Source organism: Epargyreus clarus, unplaced genomic scaffold, assembly GCF_041222505.1.
Source record: "Epargyreus clarus isolate Ecla_fem2 unplaced genomic scaffold, WU_Ecla_fem_2.2 ptg000001l, whole genome shotgun sequence".
NCBI lineage: Eukaryota > Metazoa > Arthropoda > Insecta > Lepidoptera > Hesperiidae > Epargyreus > Epargyreus clarus.
The window spans coordinates 11,682,413-11,706,370 of record NW_027332209.1 but is presented as its reverse complement, the minus strand read 5'-3'; the positions used below and the strand labels follow the sequence as shown (position 1 = coordinate 11,706,370).

The following is a 23,958-nucleotide window of genomic DNA, read 5'->3' as shown; positions in this document are numbered from 1 at the left end:
AATGAATTTATCATAGAGCCAAAGGATCAAATCTGAAACCTTCGACGTGTCGGTGTCAGACTGGTGTGGAAGAAATTCCTCACACCTTTCAGCTCCCGTAAACGTCGCTTAGATCGTGTCTTACCGCCTCTTTGAGAACAACTTGCCGAGAACCACTGATCCTTGCAAATGAGCGGTTGACTGATGCAGCACATTTGTTTGGACCTCGTTTGTTAACCCCCCGCATGAAATTACCAACATTACGGGCCCACGATCGAGTTTATTAAATTGGTCGTTCCGGCCCCGACTGCGCCAAATTTTTGAGATAAGGCCGGCAGGCACAGGGTTGATGACATGTTACGGGCTCTATTTATGACAATGGGTTAGATTGCTTGTTAGATTTAACTAGGAGTTAATTTTAACGCGGTTTAGGAAGTCGTGTAAAATAAACGGCTTTACGATAAGTGGACTTTAATACTAGGAATCATTTAGTTTCTTTAAATTATTCGATTTAAGGTATCGTAAAGTCGAAATTATTTTTTACGAAACTCAACCAATATAATTATAGCTAATACTTAAACAACAGTAACATTGAATAAATATAAATGAAAATTCGTTTCATTAATATTATATCAAAAGTATGTTTCTTATTTTTTAAACCAAATAAAAATACAACAATTCGTCAATGATCCAAATAAAATAACTCCGTTCGTTGTGTATTAAAAATACTTCCAGTGTTCTCAAGCCAATGTTCCATTTTTAAAATCAAGCTCTCAAAAGATGGTGTCATAATAGTATTATGAATAAAACAACGGTGTTACTAGCTCTCGCCACGCTAAAAGTTTCAGAACTTATGCATATTTAATCTAACGCTCAGTAACGTTACAGTTACAGTTTTCTGTTGAGACTAAGTAGTTTATGTTATGCAAAGTTTCCGTTGTCTCTCTAAACTAATAATTCTATAGAATAACTGTTATTATAAGCACAAAAGAGATTAACACACTTATTTGTAATAACAGTCTTAAGTGCTGGTGTGTTCTGGTTGGTAAGGAAGACTTTTCCGGGGCATTCCAGCTCAGTCCTCAAGAGTTGAGGAGCATGTGTGGCCAACGTTAACGTAACGTTAGGTCGGAATTTAGTTTAATCTGGGGTTGATTACAGATTCTCGAATGACTATGAAGTCTACCAATCCGCACTTAGCCACGGTGATGGACTATGGTCTCAACCAACAGGGGTTTGACTTCAAAAAAAGGAGACTTGTGCCCAACAGTGGGGCAGTGATGGGTTGACGAAAAAAATTATTATCCCGCGCATCCTGACTACGGAACATCGGTTTTTCCAACCGTCCAGGAAAGTGGCGGTAGTTAAATAAACAACACAAGACATGTCTAGGCGAGCGTGACGTCACGGAGTTATGAGAGACAGGTAGCAGCTGCACCATTGCAGGCAATTTCCCAACTGTTTCTAGGGAAACATAAATCTTGCGGTATGCGTGCAACTTTATTGTAAACTGACTAGTTTGAGGGGAAATGGAAAAAAATACACTTAAAATATTACATTGAAATATAAATATACTTAAGCACACTTGGTAAACTTTGTCAATGATATACTAAGGGGGTGATTGAATATTTACATCATAAATTAAGGAAAAGTATGAAGTTAAGGGGATTAACCGTTTTCATTTCATTTCACAAAAGGGTTAGGAATATAACAGCCGGTTCTGGTTCGACCTAGTAAAACTACCTGATAAAGGCAGAAATACTTGTGACGGTGGTGCATCCTCAAAATGTGAAGGGTAAAACCTTGAAATCAATACTGTTTGAAAATCTTGAATCGAAAACTGATAAATAAAAAGCAATAACCGTTTCACTTATCGCATTATCAAAATAAGTCATCACTCATGAAATAATAGACACAAATTGAAAAACAATAACTTCAATCAACATTACTTCCATTCGACGACTAAACGGTCACGCGATCAATTAAAAAATATTAATTCCCTGCCGGAATAATATACACATGAAATAAATTGTACTGTCTATGTGTTATTTTAAAATAACCTTTTTTAAATCCTTAATAACTGCCGTTTCTAGGCACAAATTGTTATGTGGATATTATAAAAATCGTTTGTTTTTTTTATTTGTTAACATTTGCTTTTCTTTTGTATCTCTTTATTTATCTTCGTGTCTGTTGGACCATTAATCTGTATGTATGTTTGTTTATGTTTTGTTTGTGTATTTAGTACAAATAGGCCCTACAACTCCTGACAACTTTACAAGTCATGAAAAAGTCTACTTTCTACACGGAACTTATTTCGAATACTTTAACTTACGTTTATGTACGTGTCTATCACCGATTATCGTCATCGCCCAGGCTTGATTAGCATGGAATTTAATTGGCCAATAAGATCATCTTTATTACCCTTAGTTTAACGAGTTTCATAATAAATAAATAAATTCTTAAAAAATATTAAAACGAGCAAAGCCGCGGACAAAGCTTCGTAACAGATAAAGTGCGTCCACATCTAGATATTACCCACAAATTACTGTAATTGCTGTGTGCTAACTGCTCGGTGACATGCCACGGCAACCCTGTCACGTCTCTACTTTAACTTCATTTTTGGTTTTACAGCTATTAATGAGCGTGACATATCGAAAAAAATTACATAAGAAAAAAGGCACAAAAATAAACATATTTCAATTTTTCAGATAACTTTATTAAATGATAAACAGATCAAAATCTAAGTTAATCTTGAATATTTCATATGTGAATCTGAGGAAGAGCATTTTGTCTGGTACTAAGATAAAAAAAAACATTTTGTTTAAATTTTTGCAACACTCAAAAAAAATGACAAAGAGAAATAAAGGGTTCCCTCTATTTTTATATTAACCACATATACACATGAGCACAGCATAGAGCACAAATGAGGCATATCAGATTAATCCTCAGGATTTAGAAGTTTCGGAAAAAAAGAAAAAATCTTTTTGACGTCATTATTTCTTTACACCAAAATGACTGTTTTATTAATACACTAATGTAGCCAAAGAGAAATAAAAGAGAAAAGAGAGAGTAGGAAGACCTTTTTGACGTCACATGAATTTAACTCTAAAATCATTACTCCATTTCCCATTGCAATTTGAATAATCCGAAACCAGTTCATATTACAGCGGCATTGTTGATATTTCAATTCAGAGGCACGACGCTCGGGTGCTCTCTTTGTCGTTAATGGGATCGAAACAACGTTTTGCGATGTAGAGACCCAATGTAGAGTTCCTCTTTGTTTTGACACGTAACAAGGCTGGGAGTGGATTAGTCATATTACGGTTGTAGAGCTAGTCGGTTATGATTGCTAAGTGGTTTTGATTAATGTTCTGAAAAATAGCATTAAAATACGCTTTATAGTTAGGTCACTTTTCATGTAAATAAGCAAGATTAATTTAGAATGTCTCATGCTATGGACTGACAATCCCTATCTAGTAAATAGAATACCCAGAATCCTCGCCCAGTAAATGCATAAAACTAAATTGGAACGCCTCACAAAACTTTTTTTATCTTATTATGGGCTTGCGTTTGGTTGCAATCTTACCTGATGTTATTTGAGATGCAGCCTTGGAAACTAAACTACAACTAAACTATATTTGGAGTTTACTCCTTAAGAAACGATTTGAGTTATAAGGCCCGGTACGGAAATTTTATGAGGAGTAAAATCAAGTGTAACACGAAAAGTTGAGGCGTTAGAAAGAGACAAACATATATATCCACACTTTACGCGCAACACCAGTGAAGTCACTGAATAGAAATGTCATAATTTTATTTTTTTGTACTAGTGACGTGAAGGAATGCGTTGTATCGGTAAAATAGGTTCACAGACTACATATTAAAAGTATTTTTAGCCACAAATAAAACATAGTTAATTGAAAATAAGCCAAATACGAAGGTGCTAAACTCGGACATGTATACATGTCCGTGGACGGTTACGGTACATTTCGTTTCGGACATGTATACATGTCGCTGGGCGGCAACGTATATTACAATCATCATATCCTCTCAAAAAGGAAGTAGCGTTTTTAACCAAAATATGAATCAAGAGTGCTTTTATTAATTTAAAATACAGTAAGTTCAAATCCCATATGAAAGTAATTATTACAATAAAAATAATTAGCAATATATAAAACATTAAAACGTCATTAACTATTTTCTATTCGATATATATCATAATTATCGTTCTAAGGAGTAAACTCCAATCGTGCGTCGTAGCTGACACACACACACTTTTTTTTTATTTATTATCAATTGATGGGTACCATCAACGTCCTACTCAAAATGAGAAGGGTTAGGCCATAGTCCTCCGCGCTGGCCAAGTGCGTATTGATAGACTTCACATACCTTTGAGATTTTTTTTATAATCCTCTCAGGTATGCAGGTTTCCTCACGATGTTTTCCTTCACCGTTTAGAAAGTGATTATTAATTTCTAAACTAAACTATAGCATAAATGCCTGTAGCTTATAAAAAGAACGCGTGAAGACGAAGTAACAACGCCTCTTATATCTTTCGTCCCACTATCCGAGCATATAAAGATCTAATTATGAATTTAAACTACTTTTTAGGTCTGTAAAGTCTAGAGTAAGTGTGAAAATCGTTATGTTATATAATCACGTTTCTTCTAAAAGTTTTCGTCACCATTTCAATACGTTAATGGAAGAGGATTTCCACACTCATGAAGACGTAAAGCCCTGTTGTTCCGAATAAAACGTTATCACGAAAATGGGTATCGCACGAAAGATTTGAGTGTATTTGTCAAGCACTTTAGTATTCAGGGTGGTTCCTTGCTAGCTATTTATTAGCGCAAATACCCTGAATAATATGTGTTTGCGCAAAATTTTCTCTTATTTCTGTTTTATTCATATATTTGGATGGAAAAATTACGCTGCTTTATTGTCTGTGTACGAAACCTACATAGGGCATTAGGGTAATTTGTTACTAAATGATGAATTGCGTTTAAAGGAATATCTTAAGACCTTTGTGCATTAATTTCAGAAGTCATCAAAATCAGTTTCAAAGTCTATTGTCATCTTTTCTCATTAGGATTTGAGCAGGAAATGACCTTGCAGTCCATGTGATGGTAATGGTCACTGACGCCCATGGTTATGGCCAATTCCACACAGAACAGGTTCTATCGAAAGCCGATCACAGACAACATCACAAGGACGGTCGTCTCAATGTAAACCAGTATAAGCATCCACATTTTATATTCGAACCGCCGAATTACTTCACACTAATAATGTGCTTGTGCAAACGTAGATGTATATTGTGGTTTGAAAAATCACAAATTTCACTTAATTTACGAACACATTTTGTACGCCTTATATTACTTCACACTAATAATGTGTTTGTGCACACGTAGATGTATATTGTGGTTTGAAAAATCACAAATTTCACTTAATTTACGAACACATTTTGTACGCCTTATATTACTTCACACTAATCATGTGTTTGTGCACACGTAGATGTATATTGTGGTTTGAAAAATCACAAATTTCACTTAATTTACGAACACATTTTGTACGCCTTATATTACTTCACACTAATAATGTGTTTGTGCACACGTAGATGTATATTGTGGTTTGAAAAATCACAAATTTCACTTAATTTACGAACACATTTTGTACGCCTTATATTACTTCACACTAATAATGTGTTTGTGCACACGTAGATGTATATTGTGGTTTGAAAAATCACAAATTTCACTTAATTTACGAACACATTTTGTACGCCTTATATTACTTCACACTAATAATGTGTTTGTGCACACGTAGATGTATATTGTGGTTTGAAAAATCACAAATTTCACTTAATTTACGAACACATTTTGTACGCCTTATATTACTTCACACTAATAATGTGTTTGTGCAAACGTAGATGTATATTGTGGTTTGAAAAATCACAAATTTCACTTAATTTACGAACACATTTTGTACGCCTTATTTTTATTTGACTAAAACAACTTGAAAAAATTATTTGTAAAAAGAAAAGATCTTTGAAGAACTTCTGTAAAGATGTAAATCGCCTAAACAGAAAGTTGACTTAATATTTATTAAAACAGCCTGAATAGGTGAAGGAGCATTATCTAAATTTGGAATGAGGGCGTTTCTTCGAGGCTCTTAAAAAATCCTTTGTTACCCCTTTTGATAGAGAAAGGCGAGATTAGGTGGAACGGTTTAAAATATACTGAATAAGGACAAAAGGGATTTCGGGTTCTTTGTGAAAAGTTTAATTGTGTTAGTACGTAGGGCGGTGTGTTGTTAGGGCAAGTTGGACCCGCCTTAAACAATTTATGTTTGTGACGTACAGCCTAACTAGGGTATTTTTTGTTGTTAAATATTTTCGTGTATTATTTTTTTTTTTTGTAATCTTGCCAAACATTATAAATGTTAGTAAATCTGTGTTTCTTGTCTCACAAAATACCAAAAGCACAAGAATATCCAAGATTCTGCGATTATTTCAAGGTATCACCGCTACAATTTTTTTAACATAAGGCTGTATTTGCTTAGCGGCTGAAAGGTTTGGATACCAACCGATTTACAAAATAATATGAAACGACCATCTTAATCCACTAATGAGGAAGTGTGCCAACGTATCTGTGATCGACAACTTTGTTTTTTTATATAATATATATCGAAGTAGCAGTCGAGCATGCAGTCCACCTCAATGGTCAATGGTAAGTAGCTACAGCCGCCCATGGACATCTGTAATCAAACCCAGATACCTGAGGTCGGCCACAGATGTGTCGCTACCCCTGAGGACTAAGCTGGAACGCCTCGGAAAAGTATGTCTCCCTTACCACACTCTTCAAACCGGAACACAGCTGCCCAACACTGCTGTTATGAGGCAGAACTAGGTGTGGCTGTGGTGCTTCCGGAGTTGAACCACAAGGGGTTCTACAACCTTCAAACTACGACTATGAATCAACGACTGGTGAAGCCGCAATAACTTTAAAAAGTTTTGCATGTTTCCAATAGTTTAGCTTTAATTTATTATGAAAAACATAATGCATGATTATAATAAATAAACACGGTTATACAACAATGTAAACAGACATAAATTATGCATGATTTTCACTGATATCAAACAAAATATTTGTTATCGTTATATCTGTGATGAATTATTGGCAGAATTGTCCTAAAACCTATATTCACTTGTCTAGAATTGTTTACGCAATAAAAGGTAATTTCGGTAAAGCAGAGATTATTCAGACAATTCCACGGCACCCCTATTCCTACACAAATTGAACACTAAAGGAACTACTATTAGTCATTATTAGGAATTATTTTTAGACTAAAATGAATATTTTGGTTTAGGTAGAGATTTTTCAGACAATTCCATGTCAGCCCTATTCTTACGAAATTCGGCACTAAAACTAAAGGAAAGCTACATATTTCGCGTTCCAGACAGACAGCCAGTAAGGAGACAACGTCTCTAGCTTCGGAAGACCCGTGTCATCGGAGATAAGAAGACGGACACTGACGGATGGTCGGAGACGGAGATAGACGCCGTCTGACGCTTATCCCTACAACCGTAGGATTTTTATTCAAGTTATTTGACTTCGTAAATGCTTATATCTTACACACGAAATAGGGACAGTCGATTTCGTGTTAAGTAGAAAAAAATACGTGTGGCACTCGGAGACTGCCGCGGTAAAGCTATTGCATAGCATTTTTATGCTATGAAAACGCTCAGAAGGAATTCCAGAAATACAATATATTTTTCCATAATCATCAACATTTACATTAATACATCTTTATCCACTATTTTATCATATGTCCATTATATAAGACATTGCAAATATCAGCTGACATTTCATAACTCCAAGCAAGACTGAACATTCTAAAATATAAAATAGAAAAGTATTTAATAAGTGACATAAAGTATTAACAACCAGCAATATAAATGGATCAATGCGATGTGCCTGTGACATTTGGCCGAATGTTACAGGTACATCGCATTTTTCATTAATAAATGCACTTTGTTTATTCATATTTAAAACACTTTGTACACAAATTATTTGTACCATAAATCATAATGGCGTTTTGATTTTGTGCTGTCAAGTCTGTCAGTTGTAATTGTACGTTTAAAAATAACAAACACTCTTTTACGTTATTTTATCAATCCAGAATTCAACATAGCTTATGTTGATAAAACATATTATTTGTATAATATGGTAATATAATTTTGAATTTTATAATGGGAATATAAAATTACATGGTGAACCATGACATCCTCCTTGCCGCCCTCCAACATTATATGTTCTCATCCACGGCACTGGATTGGTTTTCATCTTACCTTCGAGGACGCCAGCAAGCTGTTCGGGTTGATCGCACGTTATCAGACTGGTGCAATCTTGCCAACGGCGTTCCTCAGGGCGGAATTTTGTCACCTTTACTTTTCTCTCTCTATATAAATTTCCTAACCCTCTCCCTTGACTGCTCTTACCATTTGTATGCCGACGATCTCCAAATTTACGCTCAAGCCCATATTGCTAATATTAACGATGCTATACGTACCATTAACAATAATCTCCCTAATGTAAGTAACTGGTCCCGTAGATATGGCATCGCAGTTAATCCCTCCAAGTGCAAATCCATCATTATCGGCAGTTCACGGCAATTGGCGATGTTAGATTACGGTTCCGTCTCTCCTGTTATGTTTGAGGATTCTACTGTTCCGTTCGCGTCATCTGTTAAAGACCTTGGTCTACACTTAGACCCTACGTTAAGCTGGACTAACCACGTTAGTGAGATCAGCCGTTCCGTCTTTGCGAGGCTGCGCACGCTAAATCGTTTACGGAATTTTCTCCCTATGAAAGTTAAAGTCACTCTCGTACAAGCCCTCATTTTACCCATTCTCGATTACGCTGATGTGTGTTGCACGGATATAAGTGAAGAACACCTCAATAAACTGGAAAGACTAATTAATCACGCCATCCGATTCATCTTCTGTTTACGCAAATATGATCACATTTCTTCCTATCGTCGCCAGCTTAAATGGCTTCCAATTCGTGAGCGTAGACAGGTTAGATTACTTTCCACTCTCTTTTCTATTCTTTTTCAAGCGTCTATTCCAGCGTACCTGAAGCAAAAGTTTCAGTATCTCAGTGATTCCCATGAACGCAACCTTCGTTCTTCCAATTCTCTCGTACTAACGATTCCCCTTCATCATTCCTGCTTTATGTCCAAGTCATTCGCAATTCACGCCACTCGACTCTGGAATTCTCTCCCCGATGAATTACGTAAAACTTGCAGTAGACAGAGGTTCAAAACGAGCGTTAAGTATTATTTTCTAAAAAAAATATAATATTTCACACTAATTTCTATACAGTACACTTTGTTCTTTATATGTCTTGTAGTATAAATATAATCCATTTGTATTTCTTTTTTAGTACATGTTTATTCTTGAACGTATAAATACCGTCCTATTTATTTTCTGCTTTACCCAAAGGTTGACTGGTAAAGAATGCTTCTAGCATTAAGTCCTTTTGTACCGATTTTTATGGTATAATAAAGTATAAATAAATAAATAAATAAATATAAAATATACTTCACGCAATTTTAAGATTTCTGCACGGATTATAAAAAAATGTGTATTACTGCCATCTGTGTTCAAGTTGACGAATTAAGGTTATCAAATAAAATAATAAGGAATGTAAAATAATACTTTATTCAATTATATCCATATTTTTCTATTAACAGTCAACAACTCGGTTGCCTGGAGACTTGATAGTTGGATATCAAGTCTCCAGGCAACCGAGTTGTTGAAAGGTGTTACTTATTTTCGTTACGGAATTTCTCGATTCGGTCGCCGCGCTCAAAGCCCGCGATAAAAGCTATGCAATAGCTTAATAAATCCCGAGTATTTTTTGTCATGTTGTAAATATCCAAATCACGTTACAATTTTCCCAAAAAATTGTGCATGATTTTCATTAATATCAAGCAAACAGAAACAAGACATTTTCATTGTTATATTTGTATTGTATCAGATACACCTATTGGCAGATCTGCCCTATCGTGTAATTATTAGTCATTTTTTAAGAATTATTTATGGACTAAAAAATATATTTTCCTTTAGGCAAAGATTTTTCAGACAACTCCACTGCACCCTTATTTCTACTGAAATTTAGCAATAAAGAAACGCTACATATTTCGCGTTCCAGACAGACAGCCAGTAAGGCGACAACATCTCCAGCTTCGGAAGACCCGTGTCATCGGAGATAAGGAGACGGACACTGGCGGATGGTCGGAGACGGAGATAGACGCCGTTTGACGCTTATCCCTACAACCGTAGGATTTTTATTTAAGTCATTTGGCACCCACATATATGTTTCACAAGAAGGCAGAGATAGAGTTGAATACAGAAATAAATCCAGATTATCGTATGTTAACTATGTTAATTAACATTAAACACTAACACTACTTGTAAAAGTATAAGTAAAGTAAATCATAAAAATTTAGGAACTGAAATATGTATTTCCAACTCAGCATGTCTCTGAAGGAACTAGTTTGAATAAATATTTATATTTTATTTCATTATGAAGTTCAGACTGCTAATAAATGAAGAAGAAAATGGTAACTGACTTTTTATAAGAGACCCCGTAGGATTAAACAAATTAAATAATTATGTATGTATATTTAAGATACTTACGTATATTTAAGATAATTACATATTTATAGACACACGAATACTAAAACCCATACAAAAAACCCAATTCATCATTATTTAAGAAACCTACCTTTACCGTGGTCGCAATAAAAACCTCTGTAACAGTTGGATCCCGACAGAGATTGATGACAGAAGGAATACGTTTGCGGACTTAACAGGACTTTGCTAGGTTTTATGGACCCTTCCATATAGTATATCACTATCAGAATCGCCTTTTAGAAATTTTCTTAGATAGTAGTAAGTAGAAATTGCTAATCTGGCATTTTGAGGGACCTTTGTGCTTCGAGGCCACAAGCATCAATATCAATGCTTAACCTTTTTCTGCCTCATAACAGTGCGTTCCAACTTAGTCCCCATTTTGATTCATTAAGATGTTTCACAGGCTTGTATTCTTCTTTAATACCGAGTGGTTCGATCAAGAGTCTAAATCTTTGTTTTGCTTTTAACATCGTCTATTTACACGTAAATTATTTATTTAAGACTAGGAATAATAGAAATAGAACCCGAAATAATAGAGCAAGAAAAGTCCTTTTTAATTTAAAAATACACACAAAGCCGTATTACGATGCATACGTTTATAAAGGGTCTGGCACACCGCAAACGCGCGAGCTTAAAGCTTTCAAACATTTCTAATTCAACATTACATGAACTTTAGAAGTGAGTGGCGTAACTCATACAAATTGCTCTAATATTTTAATTCCACTAAGCATACGAGAGCAGACTAAATGCTAACTACCCTGAATGAGGTTTAAGTTTCTCGTACATTTCACTGGAATATCATACATTTGTTTTATTAAAGACCGTTTATATTTTAAACTTAAAATAATAAGAATTTAAGTAAAGAACAATGAAATGAAAACTGAATACAAAAGGACCATTCTTGCATTTTTATTTTTTGTGAAATTAAAGAAATAAACGCAACAATATACGTTACTGACGAAGTCGTTCTCAGGTAGCTAGTTAGGTAGAGATGCTGATACGAAACGTTCCACCTGGGTACTTGCAGTACAACCAGAGGAACTGTACTGAACGATTAGTTCGCCACGACATTGTCTACCAAAATTAAAAAACTAAACTTAAAATGTACATATAAACTAAAATATACGAGCGCCAAACATTGCTGTTATAAGTCAGCAATCCGAGTAGCGGTTGCTATTAGAGTTAAACACTATGTGCTACCATTAAAACCATTAAAACTAAGTTTCGTCGTCAACGCAACACTGTCCTACTACTGAGCAGACATCTCCCTTCAGGAAAGGGGTTCAAGCCATCCAGCGCGCGCCAAGTGCTGGTGTAAAATCGATTACACACATTTAACAATTTCTATTAAAATACTCAGGCGTATAGGTTTCCTTACGATGTTACTCTTCGCCGTTGAAGAGAGAAAAAAATGAAATATGCACATTGCACATACGAATAACTTTCAAAAATTACTCATGAGTACCTGGGATACGAACTTCGCATTTAGAGGCCATATTTCTAACCATTAGGCTATAACACTAACTAAACTAAACTAAACTAACTTGAATTCAATTAAAGAAAGTAAAGAAAAGTATTATTCCATCAAGAACAGTGTTAAAAAACAAATGTTACATCTCATTTCTTGACGCTCCCTTCTAAATTAATTTCGAAGTCATTTCTCGCGAAAGCTGCAGAGCGCACGAGTTTACCTATTTGCTTAGTGCTGTACATCGGGCGCCCCAAGTGCATTCACTAAAGCAGAATTTCCAGTAAGAAATAACAAAAGCGAAACTAAAGTTTGACATAAAATAACGTTGCCTTGTGTATAGGTCATGTCATAATCTTCAACTCATTTATGTGCCGCTGGGCACGTGTCTTCTCTCAGTTTTGAAGGTAGAAAACGACCAATCAGTCCAACTAATTGTATGTGTAAACTGCCATCCATGGACTCCTCCAATCAACCCCAGATAGAATTTTACTACTACCTGTGGTCGTACAGATGCATTTCTCCTAAGAACTAAGTCGAAACGCCTCTTATAAGTGTCTTACTTACCACACATAGAATTGAAGTCCTACCTAAAGCCTTAGTAGTTGGTACTCTTCTGGACTAAGTTAAAACACCTCGTAAAAGTATATCTCCCTTGAAATCAAAACAGCAGCGCTAAAAACTGTTGTTATAAAACAGAAATATATATGACGACGGTACCACCTGACTCGCACCACACAGGTTTCTACCACCTTTCAAATACCATTGTGTATTACTCATTGCAAGATTTGCGTGTATCAGTGTACGTTTGTAGTTCCAGTAGTTCAAACACCTTCGTCATGCACTGTGTACCTTCCATTCGCAATTCACAGCTAAATATTTCATATTTACACTTGTTTGCTGTGCTTTAAACAAGCTGGCTCCCAGTTAGAGCTTGAACAAATATCGCTGTGTACTTCTTATGTAAGTAAATAGCTACTTGCTTATGTATACGTCTAGTTTTAATACAAACAAGCGGACATAAAGACTAACTAAGGTTAAGTAGGCATTGCCAGCTTGTCCCTGTAGTTCCGGGACTAGAATAGGGCTACGGTATCTCCTGCCTGTCGTAAGAGGCGACTAAAAGGGGGCTTCCGGGGTTGCGGGCGGCAAGAGTGGGAGCTCGAACCGCCCGGCCAGCGGCCCCGGGAAGGACGACGGTATGTGTGGTCGCATACCGTCGTATACACCAGATGGTGTGGCGAGCGTCAAGCTCACCTGGGCGGAGCCCGACGGGGCAACGCGCTAAGAGGACTCCGGTTGCGTTCCTTTGGAGATCCCGGAGCCCTCAACGCAGCGCAGAGGACGGCCACCGGGGGGGTTTTAGTGCGGTAAAAATCCCACATAACTCGGCGTCGCTCCCACGTTGTCGGGTACCTTTTGAAGGTTTCCCCCCTCGACAAAAAAAAAAAAAAAAGGCATTGCCAGCTATAAATAGGTATCTGCAATTTCCAAATAACATTGGAGTCTTACATGAGGTTAATGATAGATGGTTTTCTCTCGGAGAGGACTAAAACGTAGTACTAATATATTAAAAATAGCAGTTGCTACACTTTTTGACTACAAGAAATGGCCAAATGTCAATATTTGGTAAGCGTAAACTGTAACATTATTAACGGGCAATTCGAGTACCATATTACAGCCTTCAATGCAGAACATAGTAGCGTTGACACACACATATTGTATCTAGATTTGTAGTGGTTTCGATGGAAAGTAACTATTGAGGAAGTATAAAAATAATATCTGGTAAGACCTAATTATATTATCCACATGTTGTACCTACTAACATAAAGCAACGATTATTTTAAGTTCGTTTCGTTCCTGTCGTTTAAGTACATTACTTCGAAGGGAATGGTAAAAGGTAATTCCCTGTTATTATTAGGTCAAACCTCACTGCCATCCATGTCCACTGTTATTGTCGAAGATTTAGGGTAGTTCAATTTCGCAATGGGTCAGCATGGACAAAAATGCTCTTAACCTTCGTCAGCTAGTGCTAATTTATTGAATTGCAGCTATATAGATAGATACGAGTATATATATAGGTAGATATAGGTAGGGCAAATTTCCCAATTACAAAACCAATTACAAGCTAAAATTACTTCCTTATTACGCTCTCAAATACATATCTTGAATTTAATAATTAAGGTATTAATTAAAATATGAGGTATTGGTTTTAAAAAGTTTGTTAAATTTCTTAACATCAGCAAGATAATAAGGGTTCTTTTGTATAGGGCTTTTAGGTAAAGAATATGAAGGTAATTCAATTTAACAGAGTTTGCCCGCAGTTAAAATAATGTGAACCAACTGAAACCTATCTCTTTACCATTCGGAATTGTGAAACATAAATGTCTGAAAAGTATGCGAAGTCTACAGATTCATTTCATCAGCGCAATTTAAGGCCCTCTTACTCTGACAAGAGACCCTTGCCCAGCAGTAAGGTATTAAAAGGTTAATGACACCACATCAGAAGAACTAAATATTCCAACGGTGAGTTTTCACAAAAGAAGCAAAGAAAAGGTAAACATCAGGTACAAAGCACATTTATTGCAAGTTTTATTATGGCCCCTATTCGCAGTAATTTACCGGCGAAGAGGCGGATAGCAACAATTATTACTTCTCGCTACTGCACAAGTTAATACATTTACCGCTTTCCGTAGTTTTTCTGATTTATACGCGCCTACGAATTACGAAGAGAATAGAGCGCGTATAACGTTCCTGTTTTGCGATATCTAATCAGAGAGCGATAAATTGTTGATTTTTTACTAATATTGAAATAAGTAAAATAACTAATTAGATTTTTTTTATTGAATTAGAATTATTTATTGAATTTTGAAGTAGCACACGAGTAAGTGCCTTTCATCTGTTGAGTGGCTATAAGTGGCAAGTGGCTACTTCAATTCATATAAAACATTCATATAAATTTTATCTGAAGTCGATCATAAATGCTTTGCCATTAACGAATTAAACTGAATAATTGAACATATTGTAAACAGACACCTACCTTTGAAGGTGGTACAACCCTTCTTGGTACGACTTCCGGCGGCACCACCTATTTCCGTCTATTAACAGTAGTGTTAAGCGCTGCTGTGTTCTGGTTTGAAGGGTGTGGTAAGGGAGACATACTTTTCCAAGGCGTTCCAAATTAGTTCTCAGGAGTATCGGCGTATCTGTGGCCAACCTCATATAGGAATATCTAATTCTATCTGGGGTTGATTATAAAAGTTCATGGGCGGCAGTAGCCACTTGCCATGAGGTGGACTGCATGCTCGTCTGCTACTTCTGTATTATAAAAAAACCCTCCGTTCACACCCTTACTTCATACATACAAAAGCTCGGCGAGCTTTTGTCATTCATACTCTACGGCACACCGGATGCGCGGCCGCAAGTGTTTATCATTCTCTCGACAACTTTCCCAAACTTTTCCCATACGTCTAGTTGGACTTCGACTTTTTTGTTTTGTTCTAAAGTTCTGACTGCAAACGCAGGTTCAACTAGATTCAATCAAGTTTCCTAACTTTTGTCGAATGAAGCTTATTTTTATACTGCTTCTAGAATGATGCTATTTAATCTGAGCCGTGATTTGTTACGGTATAAATCATCAATTGGATTTAATGGTTTCCTTCAGATGTACTGAAGTAAAACTTTATATTGACTTTTGACGAATGAATCAACTGACTCAGATAGAGAACGATTAAGTAACAACGTTTAATTAATATTTGTCTTGTAGACTATAAAGTTTGTGTTTGTTTGTATCCTACAATCTAATAAATAATTACAATGTTGTCTTAAGGATAGAACTAATGAAAGTTTTGGGAAGTATTGGAAATTAATATCTACAATTTAATAATTTGAACTTATAAAATGCCACTTAAAATTATATTTGTACGCCATTTATGGCAAAATGAGCGAAAATTCTTGACTATAAGACCAATGTATACACCTTATTCTACAAATAAAGATTTTTGTATTTGTATTTGTATTTTTCTTTTGAAAGGAATGACTAGCAAACATGCTAACGAAATTAATAATGAAGCAATATGTACCTGTACAATATGTCCAATCTTTTTCAATTAATTTATAAAAGCATTATTTTCTCATTACGACCTGAACATGTCGTTTAAAATACTCTTCCGTGAAATAAATAATTTTGCACAATGTTAAAAACACATTCGGAATGGAACGGCGAAATAATTGCGTCGGAAAGAATTGGACAAACAAAAAGCGTACAAAATAAAACAAACGTAAAAACGACTTGGTACGTAAATCCCGCGGACTCAATTACTACCCAACATTAATTCAGAGGTCCTCAAATTTTACAACCACCCTTAGGTAATAGCCATATCTAGCGCAAGGTGCTTGAAGCGATGAAATCAGGACATTGTATTGTAAGCTTGTTACTATTTGATCTGACAACACGAGTGACAAGAATTTATTTTTATTCAATTATAAATTATTGAAATGTGTAATTAATGTTGGAGTTGAGTAACAACTGAACACACAGTTTATCTGAAACATAATTTGTGTCCTATGTGAAGCCGGCTGATGCGACCCATGCTTGGTCAGAGGACAATGTTTGAATGTCTCGTGTTACGAATAATGAAAAGAAAGAGTTATGTGAAGAAGATCATCGCGGAAACGAAAATCTAAATATATTATTGACGTAGCCTGACAACATAGAACCTAAAATCATTACCAAAGGTCATCTGGTAACGTGTAAACCTTTTTGAAAATATCTCCACCGAAATTATAGTTCATCGCTCACCACTCGCTCGCCGCAAGTGTAACACGCGCCTCAGTAATTCCATTTTATTAAAATACGCAGCATTATATGGCGCCGAGCGAATTGCCGCGAATAAAAATTTAATTCGATCAGGTTATACTCTGAAGCGGAGATTTTTTACGATTTTCCGTTTAATTCAACATTGTACAAGATTAGATCTACGAAACAACAGAACACATAAGCTTGATGAGTAATAGAAAAGTTATAGACAACAATAAATTTATTTTAAATCCTTTTAAGTAAATACTTTAACTTAGCGATATTAAAAAGAAATGGCTAAGAACGACTGACAAGAAATGCCTAAGGTTCTGTAACGATATTGCACACTTTTCCCACCAAATTTTATACCGATATTTATCGAAATTCATTCAAAGAATACCGCCGATGTTAAATACAATATATTGGTAAATAAATTAATTGTGCCGTTAATTATTTTATGCTTCCAACAGCCTATGTCTTCAGTCTTGCTCTCTGGCCTTGTAGAATATTCATCATATCAACTTTTAACCGTACTTTTTCATTAAACTTTTTGTATCACATGTTTCAATCTGACAAGCTATTGATACGATCTAGCACTATCTAGTCAAATCTGATGTTAGATCTTCACAAAACTATGAAGAGATACACCAAATACATAACTCTACAAATCGAAAAATTATGCACATAGATGCAACTAGGCAAATCTGCGAAGAGAAAATCTTCAAAAATAAAACTACGGCACAAAGAAATAACAACGATAAGAGATACACCAAATAGATAGATAACTCTAAAAATCGAAAATGCACATATGTAGATGCAACTAGTCAAATCTGCGAAGAGAAAATCTTCAAAAATAAGACAACACAAGGAAATGAGAAGCTTTCCGCGGTACCCTAAAAACTTCCTCTATCGCGAGCATCTCTAAAATACGGAACGCGCTTGTCCTCATAGATTCTGTTTTTAATTTAAACAAACATTTTATGACAGTCGTATTTTTTGCGTCCTTTGCAATCTGATATAAAACATTTAGCTTAAGCGGTATAGATAACGTTACGTTTCTGAGGCTCGGACAATGAAAAATAATGGGGTTTTTAAATGTTTTTGTAAATAATGTCCTTTTATCTTATCTTTATTATTTGTACGATTATAAAAACAAAATTATTGTAATATAATATTGCAATCTGTATGAAAATCTTTAGATATTTTGGATGAATATAGCACTACTGTGATGGATATAGCACTCGATGAAACTTAAAGGGATAATATAAAGAGACAAATATATGTACACATCTTGAGGATGAACACTGCGATCGAATGAGATAGAATAAAAATTAAAGTTCAAATACCACAACATGACTTTAATCACTGTTTAAAAAGTTTGTATTACTTATCTATGAAATCAGTATGATTGAAGCGGAATTGTTGTTTCAAATAGATACCTTCTCTACAAGTTTCCTTTTGTAAAAGTTTCTCTTCTACCGCTTGTGACTCTCACACATATTTTTCCTTACTTATACTTTTCAGCGATCTCTCAACTTATATTACTTATACCTTAGAACCAACGCCCATAGAACATACCAGTAGATAAAAGCAACACAGTTAAAACTACAATTAGCTTAACCGAACACATCTTATAATTGTTTGCGGGGAATGGCCGCCATTCCGGCGCTAATGAAAAATGTCCGCGGACTTTGTCGCGCTACTTTATGGCTTAAGTTCCACTACACTCAAGTTGAAATAATCATTTTATGCAATAGTTAAATTTATTACTTTTTTTACTTTAAATTTCATGTACTATATATCATGCTCGTATTTTATGCAATTAATAATTATTAAATATTTATATTTATCATAATATATTACAAAAATGTTTTTTAAACTTTGTAGTGCGCAAGAATTTATCCAACTTTGTATAAATTCCCCTTCCCAGATTTTATTTGCACTATCAGCTTTTAGATTATAATTGTTTTTTTTTTTTTACTTATATGTATTTCTAAGCGATCACTTAGCTTAATATTATATTGCTTTTCTCACTACGAATGAACACCCATAAAACAAAACAAGCTACAATTAGCTTAACCGGACACATCTTATAATTGTTTGCGGGGAATGGCCGCCATCCCGGCGCTAATGAAAAATGTCCGCGGACTTTGTCGCGCTACTTTATGGCTTAAGTTCCGCTACACTCAAGTTGAAATATTTTAAGCGCAGCTGTTACTTTCCTCATTATGTAGAAAGAACGAGACGAATGTAATATATTGTTTGTTTGTGTAAATGTGGCCTCTGTGAATTACCAAAAAATTGATATGTTGCATGTTTCGTAACAATATGTTATGTTACACGGGTATGTTAAATGTTGACTAATCTAAATCTCATTATTATCGTGCGTAGATAATGTTATCGTACAACAGAAAAAAGTATATCTATTTATAGTAAAAATATAAATGTATAGGACCAATGCATTTATTTCCGAATTATAGAAGCAGTATGGAACTGGTGTTGTGGGGTATAAAGTGATAAGGCAGAAATATTTTGGATATATTTCATCTTAACCCTCAGGGGAAACAACGTAGACAATGTGCCTAATGTGACTGATTTCAGTCAGTATTCCTAATCTACATAAAATTTCGATGATTTTCTGTGACCTCTTAATAATAATAGGCCAATGACAGATACGAATCTAGTCTTATATGGGGCATACCCATTGGCGGCAGTAGCCACTGATCATCTGATGGACTATGCTATTTCAATATTAAAAGAAAAATAAATACAATATAAAAAAAACTGTTCCTATGTAGCACGACAGAAAAATATTAAAAACCGTTAATGAAATACCAAGTCGAGTCAGCGTTTACTTTACGACTGAAGTTCAGCGGTCCGCTGAAATATTTAAGCCGGCGCCTTGCGGTTATCGTCTCAGCGAGATTAATTCCCACTGTTGAGAACAGATGCCGGGACGTTAAAGAAATGCATTGCTCCCAGTATCTTTTATTGTGTACTATGAATCATTTTATGTAGATTTCGGTATTATATAGTTATCTGAGTCTCACTGAGGTCGTTAGGCTTTATATGATTCTTTGAGTTTTCTGTATGTATAATGTCTATTTGTACACTGAAATTGATCGTACATAGAAAAAAGTGGTGGCAGGTAATGGTTGTCCGATTGCAGTAATATAACCACTGTACATATACCATATACCATCGAATATAAAAATATATTACTTGTAGACTTTAAAGCAGCTTGTGGCCCTTTTTATAAAGTTTTGCAATAGTAATTCCTATTTCATAAAAATAATTCGTTTCTAAAATTACTCCAACCGTCAAACATACATGTTTTATAATAGTAACGCATTTAAAAAATTATAAAATAATTCCTGTATATAAAAGGTAAAAATAGTAAATACTAGAGCTATATTGTATAGTAACAAAATTAACCGTCACAAATCAAGAGGTTTCCACGCTGCTTATGTAAAATTTCACATCTAGAATTATACAGGGCTTTCTACTCACAATTTCGGCAACGGGAACATTCATCTGGAAGCATAAAAGTGAAATTAGTAGAGCGCCGTAGACCCTCACAATCGCACTAACTGAATCAAGTGGCGCCGGCAAATTATACAAATTGAGACAATTTATACAAATTGAGCCGATTCCGCGCAAAACGGCCCGCGGCTCCCAATCTGTTACAATTATTTGCATGTAAATCACAGGGTTTTACACTATTGTCAGTCAAGACCGCTTCTATCAGGCATTCGTCAGGACAAAGGACTGGCTCCGTATCGCTGAAATGTCCTAACTTATACACGCTATTTCTACAATTACAGTAAATTAGAGTAGCAGCGAGGCGTAATATTACTCTTGGTCTGAAGCTATAGCGTCAGTATTATTAGATGTCATTTTATCATACTTTATTTAAAAATACGTATTTTTTGCTTCATTAACTAAATTAAACGGCGAAAATATGATAATACATGAGCCCAAAGTAATATTAAAATAAATTGTTTTAGCAGCCTTAGATGTAGACTTCACATTGAAAGGTCAGATAAGGTATCATATTCACGTAATTACAAATTTAAATTTATTTTATATAAATAAACGATTACGACTGTGAAATTAAATTTATCGACTAACCAAAAACAACGCTACTACAATATAGTGTATAAAACACTTATACACTATGTATGTATAATTAAGTAACTTAATAAATGTATTTGTAATTAGGTATTTATAGTTATTATGCATTTGTTGTAAAAGAAAATTGTAATAGTTCAGTAAACAGAACATACTTTCTCATTGTCCAGAGGTGGGCGTAAATGGCTGCGTCACAGTTTTTAACTATAGCAGTCGTTTACGAACAATTTGTGCATTAATGTTTTTATGTTCAATAAATCTTTGAAATCTTTGAAACTTATATCGTATTATATGATTGTATAGTAAACGCTTTGTATAAAAGTTATGTTGAATGCATTTTAGGGATTTATGTTTGAATTTAACGAAATGACGATGTCCAAAACAGAGGATTTATTGTCCGCTGAAATAACACGCGGTGCGGAATTCATGGCTACCAATTGTCATCAATTAGATGGACGGACGTGCCACGAATGACGCTGAATAGACAAATTGATGGTCGAAATATTTACCGAACAAAGCACAAAAAATCTGTTTTTTCAGAAACCAATTTAATAAAATTACAAAATTTGAATACTAAATACATTTCCGTATTCGGTATACGCTAAGATTTCCTAAGTTATAAGTACACAGATAAAAAACAAATACAGAAAAACCCAGACACACAAGAGAAATCTTAAATCTAAAGATATCTGCTTGATAAAATCATCGTGAGGAAACTCATGAAGATTTACTCAGAATGTATAAGTTTTTTTTTCAAGGCGACAATAATTTTTCAGGGCAGCATATACGGTACTTTTAGTACCGACGATTTAGCTGCATTTCGGATGCTAGATGCAACAATCAAACTAGGACAAGTCTGCTAGAGCTATAGAAAGACGCAGATAGGCCGTTGGTAAACTTTACATACCTTTGAGAACATTTTTTAAGTATCTCAGGTAAGTATGCGGATTTCATGATATTTTCTTTCCCGGTAAAGCAAATGGTAATTTATAGTACGCACAAATCTTTGAAAGTTCAGCGGTGGGTCTGGGATTTCTACCTTGCATCCCTCAATTGAGATGCGAAGTTTATGGGCTGTCTCTGCTTTACAAGATAGCAGGTATGTTGTTGTTGTTGATACCTACTTAGTGCAATATCAACAACACTGTTGGAAATAGACTCGCGTGTACTGACAGCGAGTCATTAGTTAAAATGAACTCGCGACATCACTCCCAAGGCAGTAGTTAAGCCACGATTCCAGTGCGGGGCATGTTTAGACTTAGCTAGTAATGAAATGAGGGGTTTGTGTTATGCAGACTGTTGTACCACCCTTATATAATTTAAGGTTGACTGTGCGGGGCATTTCAACTTAATCCTTAAAAGCAACAACGTGTTTGTCGTTGTGAAAACAATATTTCAAAGATTAGAAAAAAAACTAGATTCTTAACGATTAAGTAATGAGTTGAAATAACTATACTATTTAATAGTCTAGAATCAGAACAAACAATATACTTATTATTTAGGCATTAGCCCGGCCAAGAATCGTACCGGGAGCCGTGTTCGCCGGCCAAGAATGAGATCTTTTATCTCGTTCCCGAAATCGGTCACAAATTCATTACTGATTCTTAGAAATAAGATGGATATCTTTTATTAATCTATTTACCTAAAAGAAGACAGCAATACTGAACAAACATTTTTTGTAATTTTCACCTTTCATCTTAGACCAAATCCAAAGCTAATGTTCCACGAAGTCGTTAGGTTGGTGAAGAGCACTAGAACAATATTTTAATTATTCCGAGCCCATAACAAACTTCAGCTATAACACGTTCTGTGTCGGCACGTACGCGGTTTCAACATAAGGGTGTTTGGGGGAAGTTGATACGTTACGTATACAATAAAATTGTATCTTCGAAGTTTTACATAAACGTTTTGCTAAAAATCGAGAGTTGAAAATTCTTTTTTATAAAAAAAAATCGTACGTGTTAGGTTAATGAAGTTCAAAAATGATTATATAAAGGATCTACTTTTAATGAAATGTTTTGATTGTATGTTTATATCATTTTATTCATAAAAGACGAAATAAAATTACTGCAAAAGGAATTAAGATTACTACTAATTAGTACAATTTGCAGATTTTTATAGGTACTAAAAATAAAAAATTAAAAAACGATTTGTAAATAATAGTTACAATATATTTGACACTCAATACAACGTTTTATGCTTACGTAATTTAACTATGTACCTATACTAAGCATACAGTTCGTATTGCTCCCAATATTAATAAAAAAATAAAAAGGAACAGGAATATTTGACACAAACACTAAAACGTCAAATCTCACAATAAAATATGAGCAAAAAATGTAGAGGGGTCCGACAAAACTGGTACCTATATCATATATTTAAATTAAACCTGAATCCCTACAAAATTCCCTACAAATAACTAAAGCCTATGCATAGGGCCCAGCAAGAATGTTTCCCTTCGTGCGAAATAACCCGTTATAGACCCGGGTCTCCGTCAAACTCGGCTTACAAGTTATTTGGCCGTCCAAACCATACGGGCTGTAAAAAATAAAGGGTATCCGACTATTGGCAAGAGTACAAGATGTAGACTTAGCGCTTAGAATTAAAGACTAGTTTTCACCGAATAAATTCTAATATTGTTGGGAAAACATTTAATGACATGAACTTAAACAATTAAAGAAGGTAATAGACACAATTCCTACTTATTTACATCGTGATAAATACAGTGGAATATCAAAAAAATAAGTAATGTAATTAGTATACATATATTACATAAAAAACTAGCAATATTTTCTGACGATTTATACACAGTATTCAAAGACACTCATGAGACCTCTGGCCTTATTTACCAAGAAATTTAGTTAAACATCTTTACTCTAGTACGTCCAA

The 23,958-nt window shown here is 34.9% G+C and overlaps 1 protein-coding gene across 1 annotated transcript in view; it reads right to left on the bottom strand.

Annotated features, from left to right (window-relative positions):
• Nucleotides 1–23,958, bottom strand: part of LOC140749247 (uncharacterized protein CG43867) — a 444,846-nt gene that overhangs the window by 358,268 nt on the left and 62,620 nt on the right. The window contains exon 2 of the mRNA XM_073082324.1: nucleotides 20,449–20,472. The gene's annotated coding sequence lies outside the window, so the exon portion shown is untranslated. The remainder of the gene's footprint in view (nucleotides 1–20,448; nucleotides 20,473–23,958) is intronic.